Source organism: Oryctolagus cuniculus, chromosome 7 (assembly GCF_051225735.1).
Source record: "Oryctolagus cuniculus isolate XC-2025 breed Fujian yellow rabbit chromosome 7, ASM5122573v1, whole genome shotgun sequence".
NCBI classification, from domain to species: Eukaryota; Metazoa; Chordata; class Mammalia; order Lagomorpha; family Leporidae; genus Oryctolagus; species Oryctolagus cuniculus.
In genome coordinates, this window is record NC_142873.1 from 80,405,378 (window position 1) to 80,428,570 (window position 23,193).

The window sequence follows — 23,193 nt, forward strand, 5'->3', positions numbered from 1 at the left end:
TGGGGAGTGGGATGTGATAATGCCATGAGTGTGTTTCAGAGAAAGATGTAAGAGAGTTGACAGGAAATGGGCGACAATGATGCCACCTACCTCTCCTCAGCAGGTGTCAGTTAACTGATCATGGCAAGCTGTCGGGTGAGTCTCCATGCGGTATCAGTCCTCCTCAAGGGCTCCATGCAGTTAACTGGAAATGGCGCTCAAGAAGAAAACGTAGATGAATGAAATAGGCACTGCACAAGGAGAGGACAAAACAAGAAGGCAGAGGTTCTAAAGAAGAAAAAAGCAGTGAAATTGTGAAGCTTGAATATCTCTTCTTCTCGCTTTGCTTTTTATGAATTTTAAAAGCAATCCCTTGGATCTCATGGTAGGAATGGCGTCCTTAACTGGACCCTCAGGTGACTCCTTTGTAACTATGATGTATCACCTGTGAGCCTTAAGTGAGCCCAGTAAACAGATTAGTAGTCCCTGATACAACTGGGGAAACTGAGCCCCAGAAAAGGATCCAGAGGCCTCATTACACCTAACTATGGACTGGAATTTAGCACCTAGGACCCTCAAACACCAAAACCTGTCCTCTTTCCACAACACCATTCCGGGGCCATGCAACACTGAATTCAAGGCCTTTGGGGCTAACTCAGGCCCACTTCTCCCCTGACATCCTTGGCTTCCCAGTAGCTGGGCTCACTGATCTCTGCCTGGTGTGGTGCAGAGAGCAGTAGTGCCTAGAGGCAGGGTTCTCTGCAAAGTATTGCAGGAAATTTGATATTGAAGAAAAGTCACTTAAAGCAAACCCACTTAAAAATGGGTTTCCCAATTTCCCAATAGTTGAAGGTTGGTGGAAGTGGGTGGGTGAGGGAGAACTCTGTGGCACAATGGGTTAAGCCACTGCTTGGGAAGCACACATCCCATAATCAGAGTGCCTGGGTTCAAGTCCTGCCTCCACTTTCAATCCAGCTCCCTGCTAATGTGCACCGTGGGAGGCAGCAGATGTTGGCACAAGTGTTTGGGTCTCTGCCTTCCACATGGGAGATCCAGATGGGGTTCCAGGCTCTTGGCTTCAGTCTGGCCCAGCGCTGACTGTTGCAGGAATTTGGGGAGTGAACCAGTGATTTGAAGATCTCATCTCTCTCCCTCTCTTTGCCTTTCTAATAAATGACAATAAATAAGTGAATTATGTGCCTTTTCCCCACTCTGCTGAACCAGTGCGGGAATGAGATTGTGAGCCACACCACTGCTTTCCTAATAGACTGCTGAAGGGTCAGGTGAGACTTGTTGCTTATTATCAATTCATGTATCAGTGAACTCGGCAACCAAATACCGATTGCACCTGCCTATACAACATGCAGCGTGGGGTTAGAGCACAGGCTCTGGGGGGAGACTGACTGAGTCCTGGCTCTTTTTCTTCGGGGATCGAGCAAGCTTTTCTTCGCCATGCCTCAGTGTCCTCACGTGTAAAGTAAGGGAGAGTAATGCCACCTGTGCCGCAGGGCTGAGGGGAGGCAGGTGAAGTGCTCAGGACAGCACTACACGCAGACGGTCAGTATGCTGCTGCTTCCACTGGACTACTGAGTGCCAGCACTGGCTGGGATCTTGCAGTGAACATGAAACAAACACAAAATAGGTGCAGATGGCAGTGGCTTCCTGCCGGGTCCTGGAATGCGTGGGGACGGACACTTCAGAAGCACGTGGAGGGCTTGTTGGAACAGCTTGCTGGGCCCTACTGCATTAGTTTTCTCCTGCTGCTGTAATCAGTGGCCACCAATGGAGTGACTGAACACCATGCACCTTTATCTGTATTATCGCACAGTCTTGGAGGTCAGGAGTCCAAAATGGATTTCACTGGCAAAACTCTAGATCTCAACAGGGCTGAACTTCCTTCTGAAGGCGCTGGAGGCATCCATTTTTTCGCCTTTTCCAGTTGTGCAGGCTGCCTACATTCCTTGGCTGGTGGCTTTTTCCATCTACAAAGCCAGCGTTGGTGGAACAGGCCTCGCCTCTGGTGGTATTTCTCTAGTTCCGACTTTGCCGTCTCCATATTCCACACGTCTGGTCCCTGTGATGGCACCAGACCAATCAGGATAATCCAGAATCATCTCTTTATTGTAAAATCAGCTGACTGGCAATCTTAGTTCTACCTGCAACCTCAGTTCCCCTTGCCATGTAACAGTAGTCTTCGGTTCCAGGGATTAGGCCGTGGACAGCTTGGAGTGGGGAGACACTGCTCTGCCTGCTGTGCCCATTCCTGGAGCTTTTGGTTTGGCCCATGTGTGGTAGGGCCCAAAGATTTGCATCTCTAAGGAACTCTCAGATGCTGCTGATTTAGGAGCACGCTTGGAGAACCACATGTATGGAGAATCTGCCACTGACATCGTCATTCAGCAACCTTTTTGCACCTCTAACCATATGCCAAGGCTACACCTGATTCTAGACGTGTTATCTACTGATTTTTAAAACCCCACAGTCCAAAAAAGGGGGCTGTGAGAGAGCTGTGTGCCAACCGCTAAGCATTCTCAGAGGGAAGAGCAGCTAACGGGGTAAACAGGCTTCAGAGTGGAAGTAATATTTAAACTTCTGTTAAAAATGAGAAGCTGGGACTAGCATGATGGCACAATATATTAAGCCACCTTGTGAGACACTGGATCCCATATCAGAGCAATGGTTCAAGTCCCAGCTGGTCCACTTCCAATTCACCTGCCTGCTAATGTGCCCAGCAAAGCAGTGGAAGATGGTTGAAGTACTGGGGTCCCTGACACCCACATGGGAGACTCAGATGGAGTTCTAGGTTCCTGGTTTCAGCCTGGCCCAACCTTGGCTGTTTTGACCAACTGGGGAGTGACCATGGGTGGAAAATCTCTTTTTCTCTCTCCCTCTTCTCTTTGTGTCTCTCTCTGCCTTTCAAATAAATAACATAAATCTAAAAACCATATATGAGAAAGGATATGATGTACAGAGGGAATGGGGTAGTTCTAGTTAGAGTGAGTAACGCAGTACAGAGGGAGGAGAGAGAAGGCTGGAACCATACCATCTGCCACATGAAGGAATAGAGGGGCCATGCTGCAGTTTCCCGCCAGCCTCCACTGTCCCTCTGAGAACGTGCCTGTCTATGGTTCTTGCACAGCACACGAGTCTCAGGCTGTCACGTACTGTCCTCATGACCCCACTTCTTCATGGCCACAGCCAACCGAGCATTTGACCCGCGAGCGAAGCCAATCAGATTTTCTCTCCCAATATTTTGTTCTAAGAGATCTGAAGGCTGGGGTAGGCTTAGATTAAGGAAGGCTGTTGGGGCCATGTGCACGGATGGACACAGACAGAGAGGCGGGGTAGAGGAGCTTGCAGGAATGTGGTGAAGTCACAGACAGAAGCAGTGAGGGAGGAGCCTGCACACCTGCGCTTTTGTCCCTGACGATGCCCTGCTGCCTGGCGGTGCTTCTTGCCTACAAGAGTTCCCTGTTTCTTTATAAAAAACCTTTTTCTTAAGCAAAATGGAATACTTTCCTTTTTTACACAACCGCTGATCCCTAGCTACTGTTAGATTTTATTTTGGTGAAAATAAGCCAGTGGAAGAAAGCTGCACATAGTTTTTTTTCAAAATACGTATTTCTCATGAACATTTTGAAAATTCCATATATGCACAAATTTCATTTGTGTTTTTTTTTTTTTTTGCACCAAAATAAGCTTGTCTATTAATTCCATTTTCCACAAATGTTCTGCAGTATCCTTGGAGAAGGCAAAGGACTATCAGGAATGTGTGTTTCAGAAAGTTCCCTGGCTGCAGAAAGGGGCCAGGGAGTCGATGAAAGGCTCTGGCCTTGGCCCGGGCCACAGCGGTTGGAATCTAAACCCTAGCAGCAGCAACAGTGAGGACAGGAGGAAGGGCTGCGTCTGAGAGGTACTTGGGAGGTCGACTTACAGACTTGGTACTTTGGGTTACAGGGAGCCCAGGGCAGGAGGAATTAAGACTAGTTTTCTGTTTCTAGCTCACTGAATTGAAATAATTGAAAAGCTGTTAAAGAAGAAAGGGAAGACAATAACATTGTGAAAGAAAGACTTTAAGCTCAGTTTTAGAGAGGTACGTGAAGCGCCTATGGCGACATCCAGGAGGCATTGATGCTTTATACTTAGAGGTTGAGAGACGAGTTAGAATAATGATGATGACAGGTAGTATCCACATGAACTGGATTAGATTCCAGCTAGAGTTCAGCATGAGGAGAAATTAAAAAGATGAGACAGCAGAAAGGTGGGGAGCGCTAATATCGAAGGGCCAGGGGAGGGACCCCAGGCAGCCTAGGAATCTGAGGAGTGGTCAGAGGGGTGGAAGAGAGCCAGGAGAGGGACTCGGAGGCAGGCAGCAGGAGTGTTGAGCAGGAGGGAGTAATCTTACAGCACAAGCCGTGCGGAGAGGCGAAGGGAGGAGAAAGCTGGAAGTAGTTCACAGCAGTCGATAGCTGAGCCAGTGCTGTCGTCTTTAAAATCTTTAGTTAGTTATTTACTTGGAAGGAAGAGTTACACAGAGAGAGGGGGACACACACACACACACACACAGGGAGAGAGAGAGAGAGAGAGAGAGAGAAAGAGAGAGATCTGCCATCTGCTCTTTCACTTCCCAAGTCACTGCAGTGGCTGGGGTGGGCCAGGCTGAAGCCAGGAGGCTGGAACCCCACTCAGGTCTCCCAGAGGGAGGTCCGGGGCCCAAGCACTAGGGACGCTTTCTGCTGCTTTCCCAGTTGCGTTCACAGGAAGTTGGGTTGGAAGTAGTGCAGCCGGGACTTTAATCGGTGCCTACATGGAATGCTGGCATCACAGGTGGCAGCTGAACCTACTGTGCCACAATGCCAGCCCTTCCACCATTATCTTTAGAGAGAGCAGTTTCATCAAAATGGAGATAAAGATAGCAAGGGGGGTCATCTTAGGTGAGCAAATGGTAATTGGTACGGAAGCAGAAGAGAGAGTCTTCTGGCAGTGTGCACGTGACGGAAAGGAGACCTGGGCTGAAGAGAGTAGGCCGCTCGCAAGATGGCTCTATTTCTTTGTCCCTCCCTGAATCCACATCCTCTCTGGTATGATGTTGCAACTGTGCCCATCGGGAAGGAGAGCAATTTCCTTGGCCCTGGACTGGCCTTGTGACTTGATTTTGCCCATAAGTTGAAGCAGAAGTGAAACTGGGCCAGTTCAAGAGCTCTTAGGCACTTTTGCAGTCTTTGTCTCTGTCGGTCTTTTTGAGAGGCTGCCTGGCTGTCGTGAGGATGAGCCTGAGCTAACCCACTGGATGGCAAGCCAGTGACTGAGCCCTTCCCTGGGCAGCCTGCCCCAGCCGACGTGTTCAGGAGCGTGTGCAGCTGATACATGTGTCAGGCCCCTGAGGTCAGCCCAGGTGACCCATCAACTTGTAAGTACTGCACATGCTTTCCCTTTGCAAGCTGCTGTTTTGGGGTGCTATGTTACACAGCAGTGCGTAACCGACTCAAGTGATCTTTGGAAGGTTTTCACTATTTTACATCGGGATGGAGGAGATTTCAGTCTTTCTGCAGGTGACCCCAGATAGGAGATTCAAGAAAGGGAATAAATGATGGGAGAAAGGGATATGACCTAAGTTCCGGTGGAAGACGACCCTGGGACAATGCTAGAGGACTTCCCTTGTTTTCAAGGTAAGAAAAGGATGTGGCAATGGGAGAAGGATGACCTGGACCGAGACCCCATGCATCACGGGGGCTTCAGCCCTAAACATGGGCTGCGTGGTATTTCTCTGGTTGTGTCCTAGGACTCGCTCACATTTAACATCCAATCAAAAATTAACACCCCAATCTCACGCACCTCCACATCTGCCAAAGCTAAAAGGGGCATCCAAGACAGATTTCCTTTTGTTTGCACTGGCGTGTCAAACGCCGCACTGACAGCAAAGGAATAATCTTTGGTTTGTGTATAATGAGGTCTGAAATTTCTGTCTCCACACATTGATCATGAATCTTATTTCACCAGCTAAAATGACAGCAGAGTCTCAGGTACTTAAACAAAATTTTGAAAAAAAAAATCAACACAACCACCCACATCTATGGGTTTCTTTTTTGCTGTTGTCAATTTTTAGGGTTTGGTTATTTTGTCCTTCTGTACTCACTTTCTGTTGGGCTAAATTTCTCAATAGCCAAATCACTTCTCAACCCTATGCATATCTTCCCCTCTCCCTAAAAATACGATTTAATAGAAAGACAACTTGTTGGGAGGCAAAAAAAAAAAAAAAAAAAAAAAACACAAACCTGAGTTCTATTTTTTTTTCTTTTTAAGATTTATTTATTTATTTGAGAGGCAGAGTTAGACACAGAGAGGGAGAGACAGAGAGAAAGGTCTTCCATACCCAGTGGCTGTAGTGGCTGGAGCTGTGCCAATCTGAAGCCAGGAGCCAGGAGCTTCTTCTAGGTCTCCACGTGGGTGCAGGGGCCCAAGTACTTGGGCCACCTTCCACTGCCTTCCCAAGTGCTTTATCAGGGAGCTGGATCAGAAGTGAAGCAGCCAAGATTTGAATCGGTGCCCATATGGGATGCTGGAGCTGCAGGCAGAGGCTTAGCATACTACACCACAGTGCTGGCCCCTTGAGTTCCAGTTCTGATTGTTCTGATAACTAGGAAAATTTTCTAGGCTAAGTCACTTGACCTCAGTTTCTTACCTGGAAAATTTATTCCTCCAACCAACATTCACTAAGCGTTCACCACGTGCCGGGCACTGTTCCAAGTGCTTAGGATCCATCAGTGAAATAAACAAAAACCCTTTAAGGGAGCTTACATTCCAGAGGAACTAGACAATGAAAAACAAGTGCACTAGACAGGATAATGATACAGTACGATCGAGGGTGAAAAGGTTATGAAAAACTGAAGTAAAGCAGACCAGGAAAGAGGAGTGTGACTGAGGAGGTGACGGCGGAGAGGTGAAGGAGTTCTCCTGAAGGCGTTTGGAGGAAGAACGTTCCAGGCAAGGCTGCTGAGTATTTGCTCGGTCTCCCCTTCCCTCCACACTCCACCCATGCTTGTTGACCTCCGAGAAGATGTGTACAACTTTTGGCTCGTCTTCCTACTCGTCTGTTTCTCTCCCTCTCTCTCTCATCTACCATCTGTCTATATTATCTATCATATCCATCTATGTATTTATTTGTCTATCTGTCTTTGAAAGGTGGTGAGACATACAGAAAGAGAAAGCTCTGGTTTACTTCCCAAGTGCTTGCAACAACCGGGGCTGGGCCAGGCCAAAGCCGGAACTCAATCTGGGTCTCTCACATGGGTGTCAGGACCCCAGGTACTTAAGTCATCCTCTGCAGCTTCCCTAGGTGCACGTCCTCAGGAAGATGGAATTGGGAGTGAAGTTGGAACTCAAACCCAGACCCTCTGATATGGGATGCAGGCCTCCCAAGTGGCACCTTACCCAGTGTGCCAAGTGCTGGCCCCTCGTACATTTATTTGAATGGCCAACAAATGACACCTGTTTCCGCTTGAGCTAGCCCCATGGGCAGTAGGTGAAAAATGCTATTGCCTTGTATTTGCTTCCAGGGACTTCCGTGTGGTATTTTCCTGCCGTCACAAAGGTCAGGCCTGTTCTACCACACACATTACGTGGGATGTTCCTATGCACCTTTCTATTCTGCACAAAGTGACTGAAGCAGGCAAATGTATTTTTACTTTTTTTAAAAAAAAATTATTTATTCATTTGAGAGATAGAGAGAAAAAAACAAATGGAGAGAGAACTCCTATCTGTTGGTTCACTGCACAAATGCCCACAAATGCTCCCTGCTGGGGACTGAAGCCTAGAGCTTTGAATGCAATCCAAGTCTCCCACATGGGTGCCAGGGGCCCAATCACGTGAACCATTGGGTGTACATTAGCAGGAAGTCAGATTCAGGAGCCTAGGCACTCTGAAATGGACACAAGTGGCTTAACTCTTAGGCCAAACTCCCACCCCACAACGTCTTTTTAAAAGTCCTGCCCTTTGATAGGGTGACAGCCATCTCTGAACACCTGTCTCACAGCAGCTGCTTTGCATTCTTTGTTTCCTGCGATTCTCACAACATTTCTGCCTCCCCGTGAAGTTAGCAGTACTCAAGCTTTCCAGATGAGGAAATGGGAGTTCAGAGAGTTGGGGAAACTCGCCTGCAGTTGCACGGCCGGGAAATTTCAAATCCAGCATTTGATTCCCACATTCACGCTCTGTGCTAACCCTTACTGCTGCTTTTGTTCCTTCGGTTCCTTTAATCTAGCAGGGAAGCCAGATTATACATATGGGGACTTCAAATGTTCATGGAAAAGTGAGATTAAAGATAATGCTATTTTCCACGAACTTTCTGAAGACGTTTCATGTATGAGACGATTAGGGGAGTCATTTGAAGGCGGGTATCATGGTGGCTAAGAGCTGGGGCTCAGGGGAGAGTGTTGGTTGCAGCAGGTTAAGCCACAGCTTCAAAGATTGGTGTTCCATACTGGAGTGCTGGTTCAAGTCCTGGCTGCTCCACTTCTGATCCAGCTCCCAACTACTACACCTGGGAAAGAAGTAGAAGATGGCCCAAATGCTTGGGCCCCTGCTACCCATGTGGGAGACCTGGGTGGAACTGTTGGCTCCTGGATTCAGCCTGCCCCAGCTCTGGTTGTTGTGGCCATTTGGGGAGTGAACCAGCAAATGGAAGATTTCTCTCTCTTTGACACTCTGCCTTTCAAACAAATAAATGATCTTTTTTTTTTTTTTTAAGAGAGTTTGAGTCAGACAGCTTGGGGTCAAATGCCAGCTGTGTCCTTTCTCAGCTGTGTGATCATGCTTAAGTTCTGCAGCTTTTCCCAGTCCCTGTGTCTTCATTTGTGAAACATGAATAATATTTGCAGCCATCCCATGAAGCTGTTGAGAGGACTTAATGAAGAAGACATATAAGGTATTTGGCATAGTATCTCTGACATAATCGTTAGTAATGTTAACAGCTCTACATTGTTGACGTATGTTCTTAAAAACACGTGAGCTTAAACAAACAAGGCTGTCTCTGGGACGCGCAGAAGGAGGCACAAGGTAATGTCAGAGAGCGCCTCGGAGGTGGGGCCTGGGGCGCTGGGACAAGAGAAAGAGGTGCATTTTCCTTAATCATCTGCATTTTTAGTTACATGTGTCTATTTAAATGTTGGGACCATATGACATCACATATTCAAAAAAGAATTGCATAATTTTATTTTAAAGAATTCAGTGATTAGCATTGTAAGGAATGTGGACTAAACATGCAATTGGTGGGGTGGACTGACTATAGGCGGTGAGTTGGACAGGGCCGACCAGGAGGGATAGAATTTTGGTGCCGAATCAAGACCTGGAGGGCGCCTGAAGTGGAGGAGTGGGAAACAGAGCACAAAGGCGAGGTGAGCGGCCAGCGAGCCCAGCCCGCCCCTGCTTGTTGTTTGATGTTGTGGAGATGGGCAGTCCATGCCACAGGTTAGAGAGAGGGTGCTTTTCAAGTACCTACGGTGGGAAAGGGAGAGTTTGAGTGAGAAACTGGCAAAGATACTCCACCTCAAAAAGATACTCCACCTCAAAAACACAAAAGTCGAGAAAGAGCAGTTCTGGACGAAGATGGTTGGTTGAGGCCTGTTGCATGAGCCCTGCTGTCAGAATTATTCTGGTTCACCGGTCTAAATTGCACAGGAGGCGCCTCTGACATCCCCCTCTCTCTGCCTGCAGGCCGGCTGCCTCCAACCCTGAGGTCATCCCTCATCAAGAGGGGATAATCCCACCGACAGCAGGATCTGCTTCGTCGCTTGGATTTAGGAGTGAGCAACCCATCAGGCAACTAAGCAGTAACAATGACCCACCATTAAACTCCCCGAGAGAAGAGCAGGGTGGGCAGTTTTTCCAGGAAGCAGACAGGAGTGCTTGCTGACAATGCCCACAGAGACAGACCACTGCGAGCTCTGCCCACTGAGCTGCAGTGCAAACAACTCCTCCTCCCCGGAGATCGTGGGCTGGGAACCTCCCAGTGCCAGTTCTGACGACGCTCAGCGCAGGGACTCAGCAGGCTGAACAGAAGTCGGGCTGTGGAGTGGACAGACCTGGGTTCGAGTTGTTGCTCTACCCGCTTTTGTACTCAACTTTAGCCACATTTAAAACTCTCTGGCCCTTGGTTTTCTTGTCTGAAAAATGGAGCTAAAACCCACACAGGAGCTTTAAAGAGGATCCTATCCTATGCAACAATGTTTGAAAGGCACAAAGGCGCCTCTTCCCTGTACAGAAAAGGAGCAAGATGTGCGGCTAATGAAGGAATTCCTACAGCAGAAGTTCTCCAAAGCATCCTCGTCCTAGGCACTCAGCCTCAGAGCCCATGAGGCTTCCTTTAGCTCGGATACCGGGGAAAGAGAGGGAGGATGAAGAGGAAAAGGAGAGAGAGAGGGAGACAGAGAGGGAAAGGCAGGAAGGCAGATTCTGGCTCTCAGACAAGAAAAATTCACTCTAAATAATTTTCAGACAATGTTGCTCTCCTTCCTCAAACACTGGGGCTACAGGCATTATGCCAAAGAAGTCAGCAGCCTGGCAGATATTTTAAACCGATTCTGAGACCGAATGACAAGCCATTTGCACCATATGCCACTGACACGTTAATCTAGGCAAGGATGCGGGGCACCTGGGGAAATGCAAGTTGAAATGCCATTTAGGCAGGGCTCACCAACTCCAGTGGCAGAAGTTCATCAAAGCAAACAGTGAGGGCGGCCAAGAAGAGGGAAGTGGAGAGGAGGAGTGGCATCCGAGGCTTGAAAGGTTTTCTGAGTTGCAGACACCTCATTATGCTTCTGGGAGAGCTGCACCAGTTCCGCAAAACACGAAACTGGGTATTAACAGGCTGGACAGACGCGGAGAAAATACTTCGCCCCCATTATTCGACACGGCCATCCATCCCATGACCCTTCTAGTCCATGGGCAAATCCTGGGCAGCGCTCCAGCCCACCACAATGACCTCCGTTATCCCTGCAGTTCCAGTGTAAAAAGCCCAAGCGAGCAGCTGCCCAGTGCCTCTAGTAGATGCCCTGGTGTCAGGCTTTCCAGGATCCAATTTGGTGGGAGCGCTCTGGGCCTTTGGTCTCCCTCTCCCCTTTGCCCAGGCTGTTTCTTGGTTACAATGAGCAGTAATGAGCTTCTCACCCCAGCGTGAGGACAGGCTCACAGCCAGCACATGAAAAGGGCTGAGCGCGTGTGAGGCAAACGACACTATTTCATGGGCAGATCACACATCTGGTTTTTTTCCTTCCTCTGCGATGCAACTACACTAATGATTTTTTTAAAGTAGGAATAAGACAGGACGGTAGCTTTCTGGGGGAAAAAAAAAGTCACGCAGCAGGAAAGCTACAGCAAACCTCATCAAAGCAACAGAGTAAAATGCCCACCTGCTCTTGTCATTGGACCCAATCATTTCCTGGAGCAAAAGGATCATTCTAACCTAGGGCATCTTCATAAACAAATAGAATCACTGCCTGCATGATTTCTTCTAGGCAAATGAGGCTTAAATAAAGCAGATTTACACCTAAAAGGAAATCTGTAGAAGTGAAATTGACACTCTGAGAAGCAATGACTTGAACAGCCCTTGTCTTGACTGTCCAGAAACAGTTTTTGTTTCTTCCTTAATGGAGAATGGGACTGGGAATAGGAGAGGGAGGAGGAGGTGGGGTGGGAGGTGGGGTATGATGGGAAGAATCACTATATTCCTAAAGTTGTACTTATGAATTTGTACTCATTAGATAAATAGTTTCTTTGGTGGGGGGGGATCAGCTTTAGCTATTTTTCATAGTCAGAAGAATCTGAAAAATTGGGAAAATAAGATTATGATGCCAAAAACGGTATTTCCCAAAGTTTGTTATGGCGACCAGTCCAGAGGTGTGGTTGTGTTTGGGCTCAGGAGTCAGCCTTTCATTCAAATGCAGAGCTCTGTCCCTTACCCTCTCATACAATTTATTCAGTCCCCTCCCCCGGTCTGTTCCTTCACTGTGAACTTGTACGGAATAACCCACCTGCTGAGGTTATTAAGGGACTTAGAAGAGAAGGTACATGTGTACTGAGATGCACACATCCTATGATGCGGTGGGTGTACCTATGATAAATGAAAGGCCTGATCTTGGAAACCGTGCGTCATACATGTTTTTTAATAGAGAGAGATTATTTCTACAAATTTTTAGCAAAGGCTAATCAGGTGTTAGAATCTGAAAGTCAGATGTGTTTTCTGTGCACACATCCCTGGGCCCTCTGGGCTGTGGCATCAGAAAATGTTTGACTTGCCTTGGGACTCCAAATCCCATTAAGTTGGCAGGTACCAATGCCATCTTACTAGTTAAAGTGATCAGTTTAAGTTCATAACTGATCATAAAGATAGGATTAAATGTCAAAGGGATCCCATAAATAAGACCAGTGTCTGCTGATAATAAAATAGAGTTAAAAAAATGGAATGATCCAACATGGGAAGTGGGACACACAGCAGACTCACAGAATGACAAATGCCCTAAACAGCACTCTGGCCTCAGAATCAGCCCTTAAGGCATTCGGATCTGGCTAAAAAGCCCAGAGCATTTCAGGCATGGAAAGCCAAGGCACTGTGGCAGAAAATGACCTAAATGAAAGATCTCTGTGAGTGAGATCCTGGTGGAAAGAAGGGGACATCAAAGAAGGAGGTACCTTTCTCTGAAGGAAGGAGAGGATTTCCACTTTGATTATGGCCTTGTCTAAATAATGTCAGAGTTTGTGGACTCAAGGGGCTTTCATAATCTTGGTAGCTCATGACAAGAGTCTTGGGTGATCACTGATGTCATAAATAAGAATGTCACTTGTTAAATAAACAATAGGAGTCACTGTGCACTTACTCCCCATGTAGGATCTCTGTCCTTAATGTGTTATACCATGAGAATTAATGGTAAAACTTGTCTTCAAACAGTACTTTATACTTTGTGTGTCTGTGTGGGTGCACACAGTTGTAATCTTTACTTAGTATAGAGTTGATCTTCTGTATATAAAGATAATTAAAAATGAATCTTAATGAAGAATGGGATGATAGAGGGATTAGGAGATGGATGGTTTGGGGGTGGGAGGGTGGGTATGGGGGAAGAACCGCTATAATCCAAAAGTTGTACCTATGAAATTTATATTTATTAAATAAAAGCGTTCTATATATAAAAAAAGAAAATGAGAAGTGGGAGAGTTAGGCTTTTTGCTCAGGAATCGCTTAGGGTGAACCCTGAAGAACAGATGCCCAGCCCTCAATCCAAGACTGGATGTGCGGCAGCACCCAGCTGTTGCTCTGTGCACTCAGAAAACCCATCACAGAGAAGATGCAAGCACTCCAGGGCAGAAGTCCCCCACCAATCGCCTGCACCCAGCCTTGCCTCCCTCAGAGCAGCGGGGAGCCGGATACAATGTAAAACGCAGCCTATCATTTTCCTCAAAGTCCGCTGCTGGCTCCCTGTCTCACATAGAATGAGATGCGAGGTCCTCCCTCCATTCCAAGCCCGTTACGATTTAGGCCTCTGACCTCCTTGGTCCCCAGCCTCGCCACTCTCTCCTTGGTTCACTCCCAAGGCTACAGAAGCCTCCTCAAACACCTTGAGTATGCTCCTGCCTCAGACTCTCTGACTTCCTTCTTTGTGTCTCTGGAATGTTCTTGTCCCATCGACCCCTAAAGCTTGCTCCTTTACTTCATTTATGAAGCTTTCTGCTCAAATCTCACATAATTGGAGAGAGCTTCCTTGATCACTCTCTTTTTTTTTTTTTTTTTTTTTTTTTTTGCCAGGCAGAGTTAGACAGTGAGAGAGAGAGACAGAGAGAAAGGTCTTCCTTCCGTTGGTTTACCTTGGGGCCATCCTCCACTGCACTCCCGGGCCACAGCAGAGGGCTGGCCTGGAAGAGGAGCAACCGGGACAGAATCCGGCGCCCCTACCGGGACTAGAACCCGGTGTGCCGGCGCCGCAAGGCGGAAGATTAGCCTAGTGAGCCACGGCGCCAGCAGATCACTCTTTTAAAATGGGCACCAAACCCTGCTGCTGTAACTCTCCTGCTTTATTTTTCTTCACAGAGCCTTCAGTGCAGGAAACAGAAAAGCTAATGTCAGGAGGTGCGGCCCCCTTGCTGTTACGGATTCCAATGCTGGTCTTGATGTTTGGCATCTCCACCCTCCACCGCTCCTCTTGCACATCTCTCATCTGTTCGCCAATGCCTCAGCTGGTCAAGGCTGCTTTCCAGTCAGCTCGAAGTCATCTAACAGTTACCCAGACCTTCACCCACAAGGAGCAGGGTCGCTCCAGCCCCTTTGGGCTGAGGTTGCTGAAGTTGTCAATTTACAGTTATTTTCAGGTATTGGAGTTATCACCAAGAGATTCATCATGGAGGACTAGGATTCACAGATAACCCCTTCTGCCCTCCCATCTCCACTGTGTAATGGCAACACTAGTTCCTAGTAGTAATCAGGGTCAATTGCCTTTACAGAAAGTTCACAAGTGGGTCATTGAGCATGATGGGGAAAGGGAGCAGCCCTACTCCTGCCGGTCGATTTCTGGAGCCACATTCTATAGCTGCTACAGAATCAGCACTGTTGGCTCTCTGTTGTAGAACATGGTGGAGGACACTCACAGTTAAACCCCATAGGATGTTATGTACAAACTAACATCTAAACTAGGCCATTCAGCTCTTCTGCTAGGCTGGCTGCTAGGGTGGTGGAGTACATTTGTTAAGACCAACCAATCCGTTAGTCGTGCGTCCATTGTTACACCCCCTTGGCATCTAATGGGTTCTTTAATCTGAGGCAAAGTTGTATCCCATGCCATATCAGTAGAGAAGGCATTCCATCAAGTCCTCAGACAGCGGTGCTGGGCACAACCCTGAGGTCAGGGAGACAAAGGGAGACATTTCCAAAGTGGGGTCCCGCCCCAGAACTGGGTCTGATGTGATCAACTTGCTGCCAAGTGTCTGGCTAGCGTCCTGGAAGACTGTGCCTTATCCAGGCACAATAGCCTGTGCTGCTATTTACTAATGCAAAGAACTCTTTTCATCTTGCTGAGAGGGAGTTGATACCATCGTCTCCACATGCAGTCTCTACGCTTCTCACCAGGGCCGTGCCATTCACGAGCCAATTGTACTACTTCGGGAATGGTAATGGAGAGAAGCTCACCGACATCCAGAAGGCTAGGCGTCCTGTCTGTGGTCACTGATGCAGGCACCATTGGTTCCTATGGCATTTGCCACTGGGCATTCACACGACTCTCAACAGTCCTCACCCTTGTGGCCTACGCTCATCCTATGATCATCCTCATTCCTATGCTTCACCCCCTAATGACAAAAAGGAGAAAGCCTGTGGAAATACTCATTAGCAAACTGGTCATCATTGTAGGCCACTTGGAATGTGTCTCAGAGTCTCCTGGCCAAGGGACAGAAAAGGATAGCTCTACTCACTAGTTTCTATCTTTATTAGTCAAAATTTGCCTTGAGGGGCTGGTACTTAAGGCACAGTAAGTTAATTCTCTGCCTGCAGCACCGGAATCCCTTACAGACGCCAGTTCTAGTCCTGGCTGCTCCTCTTACGATCCAGCTCTCTGCTATGGCCTGGGAAAGCAGTAGAAGATGGCCTAAGCCTTGGGCCCCTGCATCCACATGGGAGACCCAGAAGAAGCTCCTGGCTCCTGGCTTTGGATCAGCCCAGTTCCAGCTATTGCAGCCATTTGGGGAGTGAGCCAACAGATGGAAGATCTTTCTCTCTGTCTCTCCCTCTCACTGTCTGTAACTCTACCTCTCAAATAAATAAATAAAAATCTTTTAAAAATAAAGCTGCTTTGACTAGTTCCCTTCAATGCCTATGTTTGCATATTGTGCAGGCCAAACAGATTCCTGTAGACACCTGTTCAGGTTTATCAGAGAAGCTTAGGACAGAAAGCATAGTAGATTTATGATGCTGCTGAAAAAAGATCCTTATCTGGTTGTACCTGGGCGGCAAAAGATGGGTTTAAAGGACGCGAGGTGGGGCTGATGTTGTGGCGTAGCAGGTAAAAGCCATTGTCTGCGATGCCAGCATCCCACATAGGCATCGGCATGAATCCTGGCTGCTCCACTTCTGATTCAGCTCCCTGCTAATGCATCTGGGAAAGCAGAGGAAGATGACCTAAGTCCTTGGGCCCCTGCACCCATGTGGGGGACCCAGAGGAAGCTCCTGGTTCCTGGCTTTGGATCGGCCCAGCTCTGGCCACTGCTGCCATTTGGGGAGTGAACCAGCAGACAGAAGATCTCTCTCTCTCTCTCTCTCTCTCTCTGTAACTCTTTCAAATAAATAAATAAATCATCAACAAAAATAAAAGATACGAGGTGAAGCCTAAGAGATATCTGGTATACCTCGAAAGCCTGAGGTGACAGGTGTGATAGTGAGAAAGTGATGAATTCTGTATTTCAGATAACTACACTGGAAAAAAAAATTAAAGATTCGTTTATTTATTTGAAAGTCAGAGTTACAGAGAGAGATCTTCCATCTGGTGGTTCACTCCCCAGTTGGCTTCAGAGAGCTAGATCAGAAGTGGAGCAGCCAGGTCTCGAACCGGCGCCCAAATGGGATGCTGGTGCTTCAGGCCAGGGCGTTAGCCCAGTGAGCCACAGTGCTGGCCCCTGTAAAAATTTTTAAAAAGATATACTTATTTATTTGAAAGGCAGAGTTAGAGAGAGAGAGAGAGAGAGAGAGAGAGGAAGTTTCCATCTGCCGGTTTACTTCCCAAATGGCCGCAACTGCTGGAGCTGGGCCAGGCCAAATCCAGGAGCCAGGAGCTTCTTCCAGGTCTCCCACATGGGTGCAGGGCCCCAAGCACGTGTGCCATCTTCTACTGCTTTCTCAGGTACATTAGCAGGGAGCTGGATTGGAAGTGGAACAGCTGGTGCATGAACCAGTGTCTATGGGATGCTGGCGTCACAGGCAGCAGCTTTACCCATAACACTGGCCTCTAAAATATTTTTTTTCACAGCTCTCAGGGCTTTATTAAGATGGACTCACTGCTAATTACACAGATGCTACTTGCCTAAGCCAAGATCCATGTGGTTCACACGAATCTATAGCTCTACAAATTAGGAAGCAATGGCATGTTCGGAACCGTAAGGACCTATCCTGATGCCCAAGTGATGGAGGCTGGAGTGAATGAGCCTGTACGTTGGTTTCAAGCTGTTAAAGAGTTTTGAGGGCCACACAGTGGTCCCCTGCATGAAGGAAGTCAAATAGCTGCTTGAGCAGGCCCCTGCTGCCTGTGGTGGGGGAGAGGAGGACTCACGCCCACCACAGAGCTCTAGCTGCCCGTGGCCATTCGCACATTTCTCCAGGGGCTGCATTGCTCTCCCATGGTTGTTGGGGGATCCGCCAATTCCTCCTCTTCCTTTCTTCCTCCTTGGTCTCTCTGGACTCGGCATCTTTTGCTCGCCCTTCGGTCCCACGTCCACCTGCTGCTCTGGATTCAACACCAGCAGCCACAGCAGTACCTGCTCCACTCGAAGATCAAGAAGGACTGCAAGATATTTTACAGTCTATACCAACAGCATAGTGCTGCCAACAAAGGCAGGCGTTGTCAGCACAGGAGGAGATCAGGTGGACTGGAGTGGACAGGAGAAGAGCTGGTGCCTCCAGGCATGGCTGACAGGGAAGCCGAAGGTTCTGGGCAGAGTTCCTTCAGGCTAAGGAAGCTGAACGGAGAATGCCCTGAAAAAGGCTGGAGTCCAGGAGAAAAAAGGGCGCCCCGCCTGTTGGGGGTGGAGGGATTCCCTGCCTGAGATGCTGTGTCCTCATGCCTCCTGCAGGGCAGGCTGCCACCTTCGTATGAGGCACCGTAGTTTGCGGGTAAGTAAACATGGCTGCCTGAGGGGGAGCCGGATCTTCGAAGCCTGGCTCTACTGTTTGGGCAGTGTCCTTAACTGACTCGGTCTTCCGTTCCCTCATCTGTCAAATGGGGGTAACAGCAGGTGCATAAGGTGTATTCATTTATGAAAAGACAGCCCAAATAAATAGTAGTTGTTGTTATTGTCAGGGAAACTGCAAGTAACAGATTTTAGATGCTGAAGGCAACTTAACTAGGACAAACTAGCAAGAATTGGAGACATCGGGCGATTAGGGAAACACAGATACACGTCACTTCCATCCGATGCTGATTGAGTGACTTCAGGGAAGTTCTGCAGCAAGTCTTCCGTCAGGTCTTCTTCAAAGCCTGCTCGGCGACAGCAGAGGCACCGCAGTCACTCCCTCTACAAAGACTCCTTTGAGCCTTACAGCGAGAAACCAAACGAATCCCTAAAAAACCCGAATCCCACATTAATGGCCTTGTTGACATTATCGGAATAAGTGGAGGCAAAGAAAACCTGTTGGTCGGCTCGTCTCCTTTTGGAATCTGTAACACATATGGGTAGCGCGGGCCTTTTCTCATTTCTCCAGTGTACGGCCGGATTAGCCAGGCAAACGCAATCTGCCTCCACATCACAGGCAGAGTATTTCCATGCAGAAAGGGCTACAGCTGTCAGTGACGACCCCAGCACCCTGGGAATAGGATGCTTTGCTACAGCCAAGTGGTTGGGGTGCATAAAGAAAAAAAAAAGAGAAAGCTTCTCTCCCTACCTGAGCTGCGTCACATGCTGCCTTATGCTACATATATGGCCGGAGCAACTGTGCCGAAGATTTCAGGCTCTGAATACAGCTGAGGGAATATCAAAGCGTTTGGGCGTTGGCTTGACAAGTTCTCTAAAATACCACGAGGACTTTCCTTTTGGTCTCCTGCCTTCAAGGTGCACTCTCTCCAATGCTAAGGTTCTCCGTGACTCTGCCTCGGCAATTAGCATCCAGACACGAACGACCTTTGGCGATCATTAGCTCCTTAATCATCATCTGCCTTCTCTTTATTCTCTGGAAGATCCTGACCCACTTCATTTTTGTGTTATAAAAACCTTCCATTATTTTATAAGTTCAAAGGGCCTTCTTTCAATTTTTTTTCATTTATTATGAATATAATACTCACTTATTAGGGGGAAAAATCAGATAGTTTAGAATGGTAAAGTGAAAAGTTTCCCTTTGTACTGTAGCGGAACCATCCCCACACCCTACAGGTTCACCACTGACAACAGCAAACTGTGTGTGCTGAAGACACCCCCCTTTACCAAAAGGGTTGTATGTCTGCCTCACAACTCACAAATATGCGCTCGTGTGCCACATCCTTTTTGTTGAATAACATATAGATGTCTTTTCCTGTGTCTGCATGTTCCTTTTTGATGAGTGCATAGTACTCTTTTGTGTGGGTTTTTAAAATTTTTTATTTGAGAGGCAAAGAGATAAAGACAGGCAGCAGAGAACATGAGCATCGTAACCACTAGTCTAAACAAACACTCCTAATTGTGTGGTTTTGCCAGAAATTGTCTAACCAACTGCCTGTTAATGAGATATTTTGTATGTTTCCAACTTTCCTCTATTACAAGCCACACAGATCTGAGCACTCCCTGTATATACGAGAGCACTTCAAAAAGTTCATGGAAAATGGAATTGAAAGATGAGTTTATTTCTATGTGAAAAAATTTTGAGACATTGCTTGAAATGCCTACATTCCATTTCAGAGTGCCTGGGTTTGAGTCCTCGCTCTGTTTTCCGATTCCAGCTTCCTGCTAATGCAACCCTGGGCGGCAGCAGACGATGGCTCAACTTGCTGGAGTCATGCCAACCGCACGGAGCTCTGGATAGAGCTCTGGGCTCCTGGCTTTGGCTTGCTGCTGCTGGCATGTGGGGAGTGAATCAGTGGATGGAACAACTCTGTCTCTCTGCTTTTCAAATTTAAATAAAGTAAATATAATTTAGAAATCTGTGCAGTTTTTTCATAGCACATTTTTCATGAATTTTTTGAAGATCCCATCATGGCTTTCAACATTCTTTGCACCAAAATAACCTTATCTTTTCATTCTACTTTCCAGGCCAGCGCTGTGGCACAGTGGGTTAGTGCCCTGGCCTGCAGCGCCGGCATCCATGTTGGGCACCGGTTCGAGTCCTGGCTGCTCCACTTCTGATCCAGCTCTCTGCTATGGCCTCGGAAAGCAGTAGAAGAAGGTCCAAGTCCTTGGGCCCCTGCACCTGCATGAGAGACTCGGAAGAAGCTCCTAACTCCTGGCTTTAAATCGGCACTGCTCTGGCCGTTGCGGCCATCTGGGGGATAAACCAGCAGATGAAAGACCTCTCTCTCTCTCTCTCTCTCTCTCTCTCTCTCTCTCTCTGCCTCTCCTCTCTCTGTGTAACTCTGACTTTCAAATAAATAAATAAATCTTTAAAAATAATAATAATTCTACTTTCCATGAAGTCTCTGAAGTACCCCGTATATCACTGTGTATGTATGAAAGTGCATCTCCAGGATAAATTCCCAGAAGACAATTTTGCTGAACCCAATGGTGTGGACTCTTAACACTTTGACAGATATTATGAACAGTTGAACCAACTTACAGCCCCATTAGCAGTGCACTTGAGGGCTTATCCCTCTCCCTCCCAAGGGCCCCGCGTCTCCCGAGGAAGTAGCGTGGGCTGTGAAATCAGGCAGACTTACTCTGCATCCTGGCTCGGCCACGCATCAGCCAGATGAACTCTTCCAAGTTACTAGGCCCTTGGGGTCTCAGTTTCTCACCTATAAAATGGAAAAAAAAATACTATCTTCTGGGTAGGTGTGCTGTGCTAATTAGGTGAACAGGTAGGTGAAGAACCTAGGACCGTGCCTGCCGGAACGCAGCAGCGCGGGACGAGCCACTTCCTGTGCTGGCTTCCCAGTTGTGCCGTCCTTGTGTGCGCCTGCTTCCCTTTGCTGTCTCCTCTTCCTGGGACCCCTCTTATTCTCATGGTGAATATTCCCCCAGAGAACCTGTGGGAGACACACACTGAGGGTGTGACGATCAGTTTCCTTCCCTTATTTCATTCATGCTTTCCGTGCTGCTCTTCAGCTTCCTGTTGAGAAATGTGGGTTCCAGAACCGATAGGCTCACCACCTGATTCCTTAGAGCCATTTTGTGCAAATATGCCAGCTTTAAAAGGTTATAGAGAATTGGGTCAGAAGTGACTTTTTGGGGGCCAGTATTGTGGTGCAGCAGGTTAAGGCACCGCGGTGACACCCACATCCCACATACCGGAGTGCTGGTTGAAGTGTTAGCTGCCTTGCTGCCAAACCAGCCGTCTGCCTACACCTCCTGGGAGGCAGCAGATGATAGCTTAAGGCCTCGAGTCCCTGCCGCCCCCAGGAGAGACCCAGATGGAGTTCCAGGCTCCTGGCTTTGGCCAGGCCCAGTCTTGGTTGCTGTGGACATTTCGGGGAGTGAACTAGGGCATGGAAGACCTTTCTCTGACCCTGTCTCTCCTCCGTGTTGCTCTTTCAAGTAAATAAAATAAATGAACTTTTTTTTTTTAAAGTAAGAAGTGACTTTTATGGATTGTAGGGTGGTTGAGCATGTCCTCTGGAAGATTCTTGGAGAATTTTTCAAAAGGGGCTGTGTACAACCGCCTCCGCTCCTACCACTGGCTCCTGATGCTCTCCAGGGAGTGCTGAGAAATAAATGGTAGCTTCTATTCATTCTCAGCCGACGTCAGCCCAACTAGCAGCGACAGAGTTATCAGGTGATGCTCGTGGCTGCGTGGTAATTAGAGCATTACCAGTAGAAATCCACGGTTCTTTCTTTCTGTTTCCTAAGAGCTCCTAGCCTGAGCCGCTGAAGACCAGGGGAGGGCAGCTTAGCTGGTCTGATTCTCAGCAGCTCAACACCAATGCCCACCCGCTCCCCCACAATGTTAGTCTTAAGTTCTGGAAGAACTAAAGACAAGATTCCTCTAACCAGGTCCATTCACTTACAGAAAAAAAAAAACTGAACCCTGTGAAGAGGCAAGGGAAACAGACACATCCAAAGACGCTCCCTTCTCTGTGTGTGGTGTCCACTCTGCCCGGGTCTTCTACAGCTGCTGGAAGGTGATTCAGCTCCAACAGCTCAGACGGCTCCGTGTCATGGAGAATGAGCTGTGATGGCCTCTTCACCGAGGCCACCTTAAACCTACCCCAGTTGAGAAGATCTGTGTGAGCTTTGGCAGCAAGCTGATTTTAGTTTTAGCATGAAAAGCCAATATCAGATCATTTGAATTTATTTTCCACTTCAGTTTGCCCATCTGCTCCAGGAAATCTGATTTAAATACATTTTATCAGAAGCTTTCCGCAGGCGCCAAGTTACCTAGCAACTCCAGGTTTCCTTTAGTGAGTTGTTCCCAGCGTAAGGAGTGTTCACAACTTGGGGAGGATGTGTTTTTTAGCCTTCAAAGTTTACGAAGCAAGAATTAAATATTGAGACTGCCATTCTCACTCTGCATGAATGTAGAACCTATTTAAATTGCATAGTCTTGGGGGCTGTATTTCTAAAAAGTTTTTAATTAACCTACATGACCATAAACTTACATAAAATAGTTGTGTTTAATTTGCAGTAATGAATCCAGGCACAGCATTGCTCAGCTCTGATTTACGGTCTTTAACAAAAATCTAAATTAGTGTTTTGCATTTTGTGTCTGCTTTGGTGAGCCAAAAAGATTTAGTGTTTCTGGACCTTGGCAACTACATCCCTTGACCCTGTTAGGAGGACGTAGACGGAGACCTGTAATTGAACATGGTGGGTTGAACACACACACAGACATCACTATTCTCCACACAAATAGGAATGATAGGTAAAGCACTTTTTTAAAAATAAAGGTGGGGGCCAGCGCTGTGGTGCAGCGGGTTAAAGCTCTGGCCTGAAGCGCTGGCATCCCATATGGGCGCCGGTTCGAGTCCCAGCTGCTCCACTTCTGATCCAGCTCTCTGTTATGGCCTGGGAAAGCAGTAGAAGATGGCCCAAGTCTTTGGGCCCTGGCACCCATGTGGGAGACCCAGAAGAAGCTCCTGGCTCCTGGCTTCGGATCAGTACAGCTCTGGCCCGTTGCGGCCATCTGGGGAGTGAACCAGCGGATGGAGACCTCTCTCTCTCTCTACCTCTCTGTAACTCAAATAAATGAAATAAATCTTTAAAAAAAAAAGGTGTGCATTTTTTAAGGATTTATTTTTTATTTATTTGAAATGCCAGGTTACAGAGAGAAAAGGAAGAGAGATGAAGAGACAGAGACCTTCCATCTGCTGGTTTATTCCCCAAATGGCCACAACGGCCAGGGCTGGGCCATACCAA

At 47.7% G+C, this 23,193-nt stretch overlaps 1 long non-coding RNA gene across 3 annotated transcripts in view; it reads left to right on the top strand.

The window, feature by feature from the left end:
• The window catches only part of LOC149125624 (uncharacterized), an 81,660-nt gene extending 61,365 nt beyond the window's left edge, over positions 1–20,295 (top strand). The window contains exons 3-4 of one of the 3 annotated variants that reach the window (XR_016210924.1): positions 14,054–14,331; positions 19,939–20,295. This is a non-coding gene — a long non-coding RNA (uncharacterized LOC149125624). Of the gene's footprint in view, positions 1–9,690; positions 11,804–14,053; positions 14,332–19,938 lie in introns of those variants that run through there. The other 2 variants (XR_016210927.1, XR_016210929.1) reach the window with 2 other exon arrangements.
• The last annotated feature ends 2,898 nt before the right edge of the window (positions 20,296–23,193 follow it).